Raw genomic sequence first — 14899 nt, forward strand, 5'->3', positions numbered from 1 at the left:
CCTGTAGATACAGATAAAGGGGTTCTCTGTCACCGCCCTAGCCCCGCCCACGTCCTTTTAGTTCTTCTTGCGGCCCAGTATGCACGGCGGCGATTAGCATACGCCCCTCCCCCGTTTTTCTCTGGTTTCGCTGACCACTGTAGTAATACGGGGTCACTGGAGGAGCCGACAGTCGCGCGGGCATCAGCTGCAGCTCCATCTGGGACAGTGACCGGTCAGTGAGGGCCGCACAGATCTCTCCCTGAGTCAAGCTGCTCCGGACCTCAGGCCCTTATATAGCAGGGCGGCCACCTTCTCCTCCGCCCGGATGATCCTCAGTGGTCTGGGGTGCAGGCTTCAAACCTGTAGCTGTCGAAGGACAGAGTGGTTCAATTCCACCCTCCGGGCGGGGCCAGCCTCAAGCTCCACCCTCACCTCTTAACTCCACCTTCTACCTCAGACTAATGGGACCCTGAGACTTTTTACCTGGAGCCCGATATACCCCCTGTGTGTAATGTGGGGGGTCTCCGCCTGTAGGGACAGGACATTATGTGGAGGGTCTCCGCCTGTAGGTACAGGACGTTATGTGGAGGGTCTCCGCCTGTAGGGACAGGACATTATGTGGAGGGTCTCCGCCTCTAGGGACAGGACGTTATGTGGAGGGTCTCCACCTGTAGGGACAGGACATTATGTGGAGGGTCTCCGCCTGTAGGGAGAGGAAGTAATGTTTAAGGGATCCGACGTAATGTGGAGGGTCTCCACCTGGAGGGACAGGACGTTATGTGGAGGGTCTCCGCCTGTAGGTACAGGACATTATGTGGAAGGTCTCCACCTGTAGGGACAGGACGTTATGTGGAGGGTCTCCGCCTGTAGGGACAGGACGTTATGTGGAGGGTCTCCGCCTGTAGGGACAGGACGTTATGTGGAGGGTCTCCGCCTCTAGGGACAGGACGTTATGTGGAGGGTCTCCGCCTGTAGGGAGAGGACGTTATGTGGAGGTGTCTCCGATGTGGGGATCGGACGTTATGTGGAGGGCCTCCGCTCGTGGTATCCGACATTATGTGGAGGGTCTCCGCCTGTAGGGAGCGGACGTTATGTGGAGGGTCTCCGCCTGTAGGAAATGGACGTTATGTGGAGGGTCTCCGCCTGTGGGGATCCGACATTATGTGGAGGGTCTCTGATGTGGGGATCGGACGTTATGTGGAAGGTCTCTGCCTGTAGGGAGAGGACGTTATGTGGAGGGTCTCCGCCTGTGGGCATCCGACATTATGTGGAAGGTCTTCGCCTGTAGGGAGCGGACGTAATGTATAGGGACTGCACCTGTGGGGAGCGGACATTATGTGGAAGGCCTCTGCCTGTAGGGAGCGGACTTTATGTGGAAGGGTTAGGGTTAGAGTTAGGGTTATGTGTAAGGCCTCCACCTGTGGGTAACGGACATTATGTGGAAGATCTCCGCCTGTGGAAATGGGACATTATGTGGAGGGTCTCCGCCTGTAGGGAGCTGACGTTATGTAGAAGACTGTCATCCGGTGTCAGCGCAGGTCGGTGTGCCCCTATATCCGGTGTCAGCGCAGGTCGGTGTGCCCCTATCCGGTGTCAGCGCAGGTCGGTGTGCCCCTATATTTTGCCATTCTCTCTTGGGGGTGCCCTCACATTTTTTGCCAGTGGTTTAGACATTAAAGGGGTTCTGCACTTTCATTTAACTGATGACCTGTCCTCTGGATAGATCATCAGCTTCTGATCGGCGGGGGTCCGACACCCGGGACCCCCGCCGATCAGCTGTTTGAGAAGGAAGCTCCAGCAGCGCCGCGGCCTTCTCACTGGTTACCGCCGGCCCAGTGACCTCACGACTAGTATCAACTAGCGTGGGCGGGGCTAAGCTGTGTTCACTTGAATGGACCTTAGCCCCGCCCACGCTAGTTGATACTAGTCGTGACGTCACTGGGCCGGCGGTAACCAGTGAGAAGGCCGCGGCGCTGCTGGAGCTTCCTTCTCAAACAGCTGATCGGCGGGGGTCCCGGGTGTCGGACCCCCGCCGATCAGAAGCTGATGATCTATCCAGAGGACAGGTCATCAGTTACAACAAAGTGCAGAACCCCTTTAATGACGGAGTGTGGAGCCAAACACCATACAAGACGTACAGTGACTGCACCAGCAGAATAGTGAGTGCAGCTCTGGAGTATAATACAGGATGTAACTCAGGATCAGTACAAGATAAGTAATGTATGTACACAGTGACTGCACCAGCAGAATAGTGAGTGCAGCTCTGGAGTATAATACAGGATGTAACTCAGGATCAGTACAGGATAAGTAATGTATGTGCACAGTGACTGCACCAGCAGAATAGTGAGTGCAGCTCTGGAGTATAATACAGGATGTAACTCAGGATCAGTACAAGATAAGTAATGTATGTGCACAGTGACTGCACCAGCAGAATAGTGAGTGCAGCTCTGGAGTATAATACAGGATGTAACTCAGGATCAGTACAAGATAAGTAATGTATGTACACAGTGACTGCACCAGCAGAATAGTGAGTGCAGCTCTGGAGTATAATACAGGATGTAACTCAGGATCAGTACAGGATAAGTAATGTATGTGCACAGTGACTGCACCAGCAGAATAGTGAGTGCAGCTCTGGAGTATAATACAGGATGTAACTCAGGATCAGTACAGGATAAGTAATGTATGTACACAGTGACTGCACCAGCAGAATAGTGAGTGCAGCTCTGGAGTATAATACAGGATGTGACTTAGGATCAGTAATGTATGTACACAGTGACTGCACCAGCAGAATAGTGAGTGCAGCTCTGGAGTATAATACAGGATGTAACTCAGGATCGGTACAGGATAAGTAATATATGTACACAGTGACTGCACCAGCAGAATAGTGAGTGCAGCTCTGGAGGATAATACAGGATGTAACTCAGGATCAGTACAGGATAAGTAATGTATGTACACAGTGACTGCACCAACAGAATAGTGAGTGCAGCTCTGGAGTATAATACAGGATGTAACTCAGGATCAGTACAGGATAAGTAATGTATGTACACAGTGACTGCACCAGCAGAATAGTGAGTGCAGCTCTGGAGTATAATACAGGATGTAACTCAGGATCAGTACAGGATAAGTAATGTATGTACGCAGTGACTGCCCCAGCAGAATAGTGAGTGCAGCTCTGGAGTATAATACAGGATGTAACTCAGGATCAGTACAGGATAAGTAATGTATGTACACAGTGACTGCACCAGCAGAATAGTGAGTGCAGCTCTGGAGTATAATACAGGATGTAACTCAGGTTCAGTACAGGATAAGTAATGTATGTACACAGTGACTGCACCAGCAGAATAGTGAGTGCAGCTCCGGAGTATAATACAGGATGTAACTCAGGTTCAGTACAGGATAAGTAATGTATGTACGCAGTGACTGCCCCAGCAGAATAGTGAGTGCAGCTCTGGAGTATAATACAGGATGTAACTCAGGATCAGTACAGGATAAGTAATGTATGTACACAGTGACTGCACCAGCAGAATAGTGAGTGCAGCTCTGGAGTATAATACATGATGTAACTCAGGATCAGTACAGGATAAGTAATGTATGTACACATTGACTGCACCAGCAGAATAGTGAGTGCAGCTCTGGAGTATAATACAGGATGTAACTCAGGATCAGTACAGGATAAGTAATGTATGTACACAGTGACTGCACCAGCAGAATAGTGAGTGCAGCTCTGGAGTATAATACAGGATGTAACTCAGGATCAGTACAGGATAAGTAATGTATGTACACAGTGACTGCACCAGCAGAATAGTGAGTGCAGCTCTGGAGTATAATACATGATGTAACTCTGGATCAGTACAGGATAAGTAATGTATGTACACAGTGACTGCACCAGCAGAATAGTGAGTGCAGCTCTGGAGTATAATACAGGATGTAACTCAGGATCAGTATAGGATAAGTAATGTATGTACACAGTGACTGCACCAGCAGAATAGTGAGTGCAGCTCTGGAGTATAATACAGGATGTAACTCAGGATCAGTACAGGACAAGTAATGTATGTACACAGTGACTGCACCAGCAGAATAGTGAGTGCAGCTCTGGAGTATAATACAGGATGTAACTCAGGATCAGTATAGGATAAGTAATGTATGTACACAGTGACTGCACCAGCAGAATAGTGAGTGCAGCTCTGGAGTATAATACAGGATGTAACTCAGGATCAGTACAGGACAAGTAATGTATGTACACAGTGACTGCACCAGCAGAATAGTGAGTGCAGCTCTGGAGTATAATACAGGATGTAACTCAGGATCAGTATAGGATAAGTAATGTATGTACACAGTGACTGCACCAGCAGAATAGTGAGTGCAGCTCTGGAGTATAATACAGGATGTAACTCAGGATCAGTATAGGATAAGTAATGCTTCCATTGTGGAAGCGCTCATCTCCATATTCATCTGTATCGCCGTCCTCAGGACAGTGATACAGATGACTGGAGCAGGGGAGAGGCGTCTCCCTTGCCCATTCCTCTGATAGGCTACAGGCACTAGGCCGGCAGCCTATCAGAGCCCGGTACAGGCGGAGCGATGACGTAATCCGTACAGCGCGGGACACAGGCCGGAAGAGGCCGCATCGCATCGCTGACAGCAGCATGGAGGTAAGTATAGGAGTTTATTGTTTTTATTATTTAATTTTATACTATACTGTGGCAAGAAGGGGGGTGGGGGCCCTATATACTGGCACAATATAGGGGGGGGGGGTCGGCACTATGGAGAAGAGGGGAAGCACTATGGGGCCATATATACTGGCACATTATGGGGGGGCACTGTGGAGAAGAGGGGAATGAGCACTATGGGGGCATCTACTGGGGGCCCTATATACTGGCACATTATAGGTGGGCACTATGGAGAAGTGGGGGACAAGAGCACTATGAGGGCATTATATAGGGGCATTTTATACTGGCACCCATTTTGATGCCACTATGGGGAAGGGAGGAAAGAAGCCTTATGGGGGTATCTATGTGGGGCAGTCTATAGGGGCATTTTATAGTGCCACATTATGGAGGGCACTATGGAGACGGGGAAGGAGCACTATGGGGGCATCTTCTGGGGGGACTATATGGGAGTATTTTATACTGGCACAAATTATAAGGTCACTATGGGCACCTTAGCTCAGCTGGGGGCACTAAGTGTTTTTTGTAGTGGCACACAGTACGGGTCATTGGAACACAGGAGGGCACTCTGGGGACATTGGCTCTACGGGGGGCACTAAGGGGAGGTATTTCTTTTTTTACTGCCACACGACGGGGTATTTTTTGTACTGGCGCACATTATAAGGGGGGGGGGTGTTCTACTGGCGCACATTATAAAGAGAATTATTACTATCGGGGCATTATGGTGGGCTTTATTACAACTGGGGGACTATGGGAGCATTATTACTTGTGGGACACAATTACTGTAGGAGCACTATTACTACTAAATGCACTCTGGCACAGAATTATTACTATTGTTGGGACTTTGGGGGCACCATTACTGTGGGGGCACCATTACTGTGGGGGCCCCATTACTATGGGGGCACCATTACTGTGGGGGCACCATTACTTTGGGGGCCCCATTACTGTGGCGGCACCTGGCACAGCGTCAGCTTAGCACAGTTCTTTTTGCAGTACAGTTTTGGGGAGCACAGCTTCTCAGTATTGGGGGTGCAGGATGGGATGTTAATTGGAGGATGATGGAAAAGTAGGAAACTACGATGTCTGTCAAACTCTGCAGAGACGAGAGATGGCTGAAAGAAGTCATCATGGCGGTCTGGTCTGAATGGAGAAGATGAGGAAAGAGAACATCTACATCAGAGGAGACGTCACTGGATAGAAGCGGTATGAGGCGCTGTATTACCCTGGATGTAAGAGGTATGGGGCGCTGTATTACCCTGTATGTAAGAGGTATGAGGCGCTGTATTACCCTGGATGTAAGAGGTATGAGGCGCTGTATTACCCTGGATGTAAGAGGTATGGGGCGCTGTATTACCCTGTATGTAAGAGGTATGAGGCGCTGTATTACCCTGGATGTAAGAGGTATGAGGCGCTGTATTACCCTGGATGTAAGAGGTATGGGGCGCTGTATTACCCTGGATGTAAGAGGTATGAGGCGCTGTATTACCCTGGATGTAAGAGGTATGAGGTGCTGTATTACCCTGTATGTAAGAGGTATGGGGCGCTGTATTACCCTGGATGTAAGAGGTATGGGGCGCTGTATTACCCTGGATGTAAGAGGTATGAGGCGCTGTATTACCCTGGATGTAAGAGGTATGAGGCGCTGTATTACCCTGTATGGAAGAGGTATGGGGCGCTGTATTACCCTGGATGTAAGAGGTATGAGGCGCTGTATTACCCTGGATGTAAGAGGTATGAGGCGCTGTATTACCCTGTATGGAAGAGGTATGAGGCGCTGTATTACCCTGTATGGAAGAGGTATGAGGCGCTGTATTACCCTGTATGTAAGAGGTATGAGGCGCTGTATTATCCTGGATGTAAGAGGTATGAGGCGCTGTATTACCCTAGATGTAAGAGGTATGAGGTGCTGTATGACCCTGGATGTAAGAGGTATGGGGCGCTGTATTACCCTGGATGTAAGAGGTATGGGGCGCTGTATTACCCTGGATGTAAGAGGTATGAGGCGCTGTATTACCCTGGATGTAAGAGGTATGAGGCGCTGTATTACCCTGTATGGAAGAGGTATGAGGCGCTGTATTACCCTGTATGGAAGAGGTATGAGGCGCTGTATTACCCTGTATGTAAGAGGTATGAGGCGCTGTATTATCCTGGATGTAAGAGGTATGAGGCGCTGTATTACCCTAGATGTAAGAGGTATGAGGTGCTGTATGACCCTGGATGTAAGAGGTATGGGGCGCTGTATTACCCTGGATGTAAGAGGTATGAGGCGCTGTATTACCCTGGATGTTAGAGGTATGAGGCGCTGTATTACTCTGGATGTAAGAGGTATGAGGCGCTGTATTACCCTGTATGTAAGAGGTATGGGGCGCTGTATTACCCTAGATGTAAGAGGTATGAGGTGCTGTATGACCCTGGATGTAAGAGGTATGGGGCGCTGTATTACCCTGTATGTAAGAGGTATGAGGTGCTGTATGACCCTGGATGTAAGAGGTATGAGGCGCTGTATGACCCTGGATGTAAGAGGTATGAGGTGCTGTATGACCCTGGATGTAAGAGGTATGAGGCGCTGTATTATCCTGGATGTAAGAGGTATGGGGCGCTGTATTACCCTAGATGTAAGAGGTATGAGGTGCTGTATGACCCTGGATGTAAGAGGTATGGGGCGCTGTATTACCCTGGATGTGAGAGGTATGAGGCGCTGTATTACCCTGGATGTAAGAGGTATGAGGCGCTGTATTACCCTGGATGTAAGAGGTATGAGGCGCTGTATTACCCTGGATGTAAGAGGTATGAGGCGCTGTATTACCCTAGATGTAAGAGGTATGAGGTGCTGTATTACCCTGTATGTAAGAGGTATGAGGTGCTGTATTACCCTGGATGTATGAGGTATGTGGCGCTGTATTACCCTGGATGTATGAGGTATGTGGCGCTGTATTACCCTGGATGTAAGAGGTATGAGGCGCTGTATTACCCTGTATGTAAGAGGTATGAGGCGCTGTATTACCCTGGATGTAAGAGGTATGAGGTGCTGTATTACCCTGGATGTATGAGGTATGTGGCGCTGTATTACCCTGGATGTAAGAGGTATGAGGCGCTGTATTACCCTGTATGTAAGAGGTATGAGGCGCTGTATTATCCTGGATGTAAGAGGTATGAGGCGCTGTATTACCCTAGATGTAAGAGGTATGAGGTGCTGTATTACCCTGGATTTAAGAGGTATGAGGCGCTGTATTACCCTGGATGTAAGAGGTATGAGGCGCTGTATTACCCTAGATGTAAGAGGTATGGGGCGCTGTATTACCCTGTATGTAAGAGGTATGAGGTGCTGTATTACCCTGGATGTAAGAGGTATGAGGCGCTGTATTACCCTGGATGTAAGAGGTATGGGGTGCTGTATTACCCTGTATGTAAGAGGTATGAGGCGCTGTATTACCCTGGATGTAAGAGGTATGAGGCGCTGTATTACCCTAGATGTAAGAGGTATGAGGTGCTGTATTACCCTGTATGTAAGAGGTATGGGGCGCTGTATTACCCTGGATGTAAGAGGTATGGGGCGCTGTATGACCCTGGATGTAAGAGGTATGGGGCGCTGTATTACCCTGGATGTAAGAGGTATGAGGCGCTGTATTACCCTGGATGTAAGAGGTATGGGGCGCTGTATTACCCTGGATGTAAGAGGTATGAGGCGCTGTATTACCCTGGATGTAAGAGGTATGAGGCGCTGTATTACCCTGGATGTAAGAGGTATGAGGCGCTGTATTACCCTGGATGTAAGAGGTATGAGGCGCTGTATTACCCTGTATGTAAGAGGTATGAGGCGCTGTATTACCCTAGATGTAAGAGGTATGAGGTGCTGTATTACCCTGGATATAAGAGGTACGGGGCGCTGTATTACCCTGTATGTAAGAGGTATGAGGTGCTGTATTACCCTGGATGTAAGAGGTATGAGGCGCTGTATTACCCTGGATGTAAGAGGTATGGGGTGCTGTATTACCCTGTATGTAAGAGGTATGAGGCGCTGTATTACCCTGGATGTAAGAGGTATGAGGCGCTGTATTACCCTAGATGTAAGAGGTATGAGGTGCTGTATTACCCTGTATGTAAGAGGTATGGGGCGCTGTATTACCCTGGATGTAAGAGGTATGAGGTGCTGTATGACCCTGGATGTAAGAGGTATGTGGCGCTGTATTACCCTGGATGTAAGAGGTATGGGGCGCTGTATGACCCTGGATGTAAGAGGTATGGGGCGCTGTATTACCCTGGATGTAAGAGGTATGAGGCGCTGTATTACCCTGGATGTAAGAGGTATGGGGCGCTGTATTACCCTGGATGTAAGAGGTATGAGGCGCTGTATTACCCTGGATGTAAGAGGTATGAGGCGCTGTATTACCCTGGATGTAAGAGGTATGAGGCGCTGGATTACCCTGGATGTAAGAGGTATGAGGCGCTGTATTACCCTGTATGTAAGAGGTATGAGGCGCTGTATTACCCTGGATGTAAGAGGTATGGGGCGCTGTATTACCCTGGATGTAAGAGGTATGAGGCGCTGTATTACCCTGGATGTAAGAGGTATGAGGCGCTGTATTACCCTGGATGTAAGAGGTATGGGGCGCTGTATTACCCTGGATGTAAGAGGTATGAGGCGCTGTATTACCCTGTATGTAAGAGGTATGAGGCGCTGTATTACCCTAGATGTAAGAGGTATGGGGCGCTGTATTACCCTGGATGTAAGAGGTATGGGGCGCTGTATTACCCTGGATAGAAGAGGTATGAGGCGCTGTATTAACCTGTATGTAAGAGGTATGAGGCGCTGTATTACCCTGGATGTAAGAGGTATGAGGCGCTGTATTAACCTGTATGTAAGCGGTATGAGGCGCTGTATTACCCTGGATGTAAGAGGTATGAGGCGCTGTATTACCCTGGATGTAAGAGGTATGGGGCGCTGTATTGCCCTGGATGTAAGAGGTATGAGGCACTGTATTACCCTGGATGTAAGAGGTATGAGGCACTGTATTACCCTGGATGTAAGAGGTATGGGGCTGTATTACCCTGGATGTAAGAGGTATGGGGCGCTGTATTACCCTGTATGTAAGAAGTATGAGGCGCTGTATTACCCTGGATGTAAGAGGCGCTGTATTACCCTGTATGTAAGCGGTATGAGGCGCTGTATTACCCTGGATGTAAGAGGTATGAGGCGCTGTATTACCCTGGATGTAAGAGGTATGAGGCGCTGTATTACCCTGTATGTAAGAGGTATGAGGCGCTGTATTACCCTGGATGTATGAGGTATGAGGCGCTGTATTACCCTGGATGTAAGAGGTATGAGGCGCTGTATGACCCTGGATGTAAGAGGTATGGGGCGCTGTATTACCCTGGATGTAAGAGGTATGGGGCGCTGTATTACCCTGGATGTAAGAGGTATGAGGCGCTGTATTACCCTGGATGTAAGAGGTATGAGGCGCTGTATTACCCTGGATGTAAGAGGTATGAGGTGCTGTATTACCCTGTATGTAAGAGGTATGGGGCGATGTATTACCCTGGATGTAAGAGGTATGAGGTGCTGTATGACCCTGGATGTAAGAGGTATGTGGCGCTGTATTACCCTGGATGTAAGAGGTATGGGGCGCTGTATGACCCTGGATGTAAGAGGTATGGGGCGCTGTATTACCCTGGATGTAAGAGGTATGAGGCGCTGTATTACCCTGGATGTAAGAGGTATGGGGCGCTGTATTACCCTGTATGTAAGAGGTATGAGGCGCTGTATTACCCTGGATGTAAGAGGTATGAGGCGCTGTATTACCCTGGATGTAAGAGGTATGGGGCGCTGTATTACCCTGGATGTAAGAGGTATGAGGCGCTGTATTACCCTGGATGTAAGAGGTATGAGGTGCTGTATTACCCTGTATGTAAGAGGTATGGGGCGCTGTATTACCCTGGATGTAAGAGGTATGGGGCGCTGTATTACCCTGGATGTAAGAGGTATGAGGCGCTGTATTACCCTGGATGTAAGAGGTATGAGGCGCTGTATTACCCTGTATGGAAGAGGTATGGGGCGCTGTATTACCCTGGATGTAAGAGGTATGAGGCGCTGTATTACCCTGGATGTAAGAGGTATGAGGCGCTGTATTACCCTGTATGGAAGAGGTATGAGGCGCTGTATTACCCTGTATGGAAGAGGTATGAGGCGCTGTATTACCCTGTATGTAAGAGGTATGAGGCGCTGTATTATCCTGGATGTAAGAGGTATGAGGCGCTGTATTACCCTAGATGTAAGAGGTATGAGGTGCTGTATGACCCTGGATGTAAGAGGTATGGGGCGCTGTATTACCCTGGATGTAAGAGGTATGGGGCGCTGTATTACCCTGGATGTAAGAGGTATGAGGCGCTGTATTACCCTGGATGTAAGAGGTATGAGGCGCTGTATTACCCTGTATGGAAGAGGTATGAGGCGCTGTATTACCCTGTATGGAAGAGGTATGAGGCGCTGTATTACCCTGTATGTAAGAGGTATGAGGCGCTGTATTATCCTGGATGTAAGAGGTATGAGGCGCTGTATTACCCTAGATGTAAGAGGTATGAGGTGCTGTATGACCCTGGATGTAAGAGGTATGGGGCGCTGTATTACCCTGGATGTAAGAGGTATGAGGCGCTGTATTACCCTGGATGTTAGAGGTATGAGGCGCTGTATTACTCTGGATGTAAGAGGTATGAGGCGCTGTATTACCCTGTATGTAAGAGGTATGGGGCGCTGTATTACCCTAGATGTAAGAGGTATGAGGTGCTGTATGACCCTGGATGTAAGAGGTATGGGGCGCTGTATTACCCTGTATGTAAGAGGTATGAGGTGCTGTATGACCCTGGATGTAAGAGGTATGAGGCGCTGTATGACCCTGGATGTAAGAGGTATGAGGTGCTGTATGACCCTGGATGTAAGAGGTATGAGGCGCTGTATTATCCTGGATGTAAGAGGTATGGGGCGCTGTATTACCCTAGATGTAAGAGGTATGAGGTGCTGTATGACCCTGGATGTAAGAGGTATGGGGCGCTGTATTACCCTGGATGTGAGAGGTATGAGGCGCTGTATTACCCTGGATGTAAGAGGTATGAGGCGCTGTATTACCCTGGATGTAAGAGGTATGAGGCGCTGTATTACCCTGGATGTAAGAGGTATGAGGCGCTGTATTACCCTAGATGTAAGAGGTATGAGGTGCTGTATTACCCTGTATGTAAGAGGTATGGGGCACTGTATTACCCTGGATGTAAGAGGTATGAGGTGCTGTATTACCCTGGATGTATGAGGTATGTGGCGCTGTATTACCCTGGATGTAAGAGGTATGAGGCGCTGTATTACCCTGTATGTAAGAGGTATGAGGCGCTGTATTATCCTGGATGTAAGAGGTATGAGGCGCTGTATTACCCTAGATGTAAGAGGTATGAGGTGCTGTATTACCCTGGATTTAAGAGGTATGAGGCGCTGTATTACCCTGGATGTAAGAGGTATGAGGCGCTGTATTACCCTAGATGTAAGAGGTATGAGGTGCTGTATTACCCTGGATATAAGAGGTACGGGGCGCTGTATTACCCTGTATGTAAGAGGTATGAGGTGCTGTATTACCCTGGATGTAAGAGGTATGAGGCGCTGTATTACCCTGGATGTAGGAGGCGCTGTATTACCCTGGATGTAAGAGGTATGGGGTGCTGTATTACCCTGTATGTAAGAGGTATGTGGCGCTGTATTACCCTGGATGTAGGAGGCGCTGTATTACCCTGGATGTAAGAGGTATGGGGTGCTGTATTACCCTGTATGTAAGAGGTATGAGGCGCTGTATTACCCTGGATGTAAGAGGTATGAGGCGCTGTATTACCCTAGATGTAAGAGGTATGAGGTGCTGTATTACCCTGTATGTAAGAGGTATGGGGCGCTGTATTACCCTGGATGTAAGAGGTATGAGGTGCTGTATGACCCTGGATGTAAGAGGTATGTGGCGCTGTATTACCCTGGATGTAAGAGGTATGGGGCGCTGTATGACCCTGGATGCAAGAGGTATGGGGCGCTGTATTACCCTGGATGTAAGAGGTATGAGGCGCTGTATTACCCTGGATGTAAGAGGTATGGGGCGCTGTATTACCCTGGATGTAAGAGGTATGAGGCGCTGTATTACCCTGGATGTAAGAGGTATGGGGCGCTGTATTACCCTGGATGTAAGAGGTATGAGGCGCTGTATTACCCTGGATGTAAGAGGTATGAGGCGCTGTATTACCCTGGATGTAAGAGGTATGAGGCGCTGTATTACCCTGGATGTAAGAGGTATGAGGCGCTGTATTACCCTGTATGTAAGAGGTATGAGGCGCTGTATTACCCTAGATGTAAGAGGTATGAGGTGCTGTATTACCCTGGATATAAGAGGTACGGGGCGCTGTATTACCCTGTATGTAAGAGGTATGAGGTGCTGTATTACCCTGGATGTAAGAGGTATGAGGCGCTGTATTACCCTGGATGTAAGAGGTATGGGGTGCTGTATTACCCTGTATGTAAGAGGTATGAGGCGCTGTATTACCCTGGATGTAAGAGGTATGAGGCGCTGTATTACCCTAGATGTAAGAGGTATGAGGTGCTGTAGAACCCTGTATGTAAGAGGTATGGGGCGCTGTATTACCCTGGATGTAAGAGGTATGAGGTGCTGTATGACCCTGGATGTAAGAGGTATGTGGCGCTGTATTACCCTGGATGTAAGAGGTATGGGGCGCTGTATGACCCTGGATGTAAGAGGTATGGGGCGCTGTATTACCCTGGATGTAAGAGGTATGAGGCGCTGTATTACCCTGGATGTAAGAGGTATGGGGCGCTGTATTACCCTGGATGTAAGAGGTATGAGGCGCTGTATTACCCTGGATGTAAGAGGTATGAGGCGCTGTATTACCCTGGATGTAAGAGGTATGAGGCGCTGTATTACCCTGGATGTAAGAGGTATGAGGCGCTGTATTACCCTGTATGTAAGAGGTATGAGGCGCTGTATTACCCTGGATGTAAGAGGTATGGGGCGCTGTATTACCCTGGATGTAAGAGGTATGAGGCGCTGTATTACCCTGGATGTAAGAGGTATGAGGCGCTGTATTACCCTGGATGTAAGAGGTATGGGGCGCTGTATTACCCTGGATGTAAGAGGTATGAGGCGCTGTATTACCCTGTATGTAAGAGGTATGAGGCGCTGTATTACCCTGGATGTAAGAGGTATGGGGCGCTGTATTACCCTGGATGTAAGAGGTATGGGGCGCTGTATTACCCTGGATAGAAGAGGTATGAGGCGCTGTATTAACCTGTATGTAAGAGGTATGAGGCGCTGTATTACCCTGGATGTAAGAGGTATGAGGCGCTGTATTAACCTGTATGTAAGAGGTATGAGGCGCTGTATTACCCTGGATGTAAGAGGTATGAGGCGCTGTATTACCCTGGATGTAAGAGGTATGGGGCGCTGTATTGCCCTGGATGTAAGAGGTATGAGGCACTGTATTACCCTGGATGTAAGAGGTATGAGGCACTGTATTACCCTGGATGTAAGAGGTATGGGGCTGTATTACCCTGGATGTAAGAGGTATGGGGCTGTATTACCCTGGATGTAAGAGGTATGGGGCGCTGTATTACCCTGTATGTAAGAAGTATGAGGCGCTGTATTACCCTGGATGTAAGAGGCGCTGTATTACCCTGTATGTAAGCGGTATGAGGCGCTGTATTACCCTGGATGTAAGAGGTATGAGGCGCTGTATTACCCTGGATGTAAGAGGTATGAGGCGCTGTATTACCCTGTATGTAAGAGGTATGAGGCGCTGTATTACCCTGGATGTATGAGGTATGAGGCGCTGTATTACCCTGGATGTAAGAGGTATGAGGCGCTGTATGACCCTGGATGTAAGAGGTATGGGGCGCTGTATTACCCTGGATGTAAGAGGTATGGGGCGCTGTATTACCCTGGATGTAAGAGGTATGAGGCGCTGTATGACCCTGGATGTAAGAGATATGAGGCGCTGTATTACCCTGTATGTATGAGGTATGGGGCGCTGTATTACCCTGTATGTAAGAGGTATGTGCGCTGTATTACCCTGTATGTAAGAGGTATGAGGCGCTGTATTACCCTGTATGTAAGAGGTATGTGCGCTGTATTACCCTGGATATAAGAGGTACGGGGCGCTGTATTACCCTGTATGTAAGAGGTATGAGGCGCTGTATTACCCTGTATGTAAGAGGTATGAGG

The 14899-nt window shown here is 48.8% G+C and overlaps 1 non-coding gene across 1 annotated transcript; it reads left to right on the top strand.

Moving 5' to 3' along the window:
- The first annotated feature begins 301 nt into the window (after positions 1–301).
- On the top strand, positions 302–388 carry TRNASTOP-UCA. Its single transcript has one exon. It is a non-coding gene; the product is annotated as a tRNA-Sec (tRNA).
- Positions 389–14899: the final 14511 nt, after the last annotated feature.

The sequence above is a fragment of the Bufo bufo genome, chromosome 8 (assembly GCF_905171765.1).
Source record: "Bufo bufo chromosome 8, aBufBuf1.1, whole genome shotgun sequence".
Taxonomy (NCBI): Eukaryota; Metazoa; Chordata; class Amphibia; order Anura; family Bufonidae; genus Bufo; species Bufo bufo.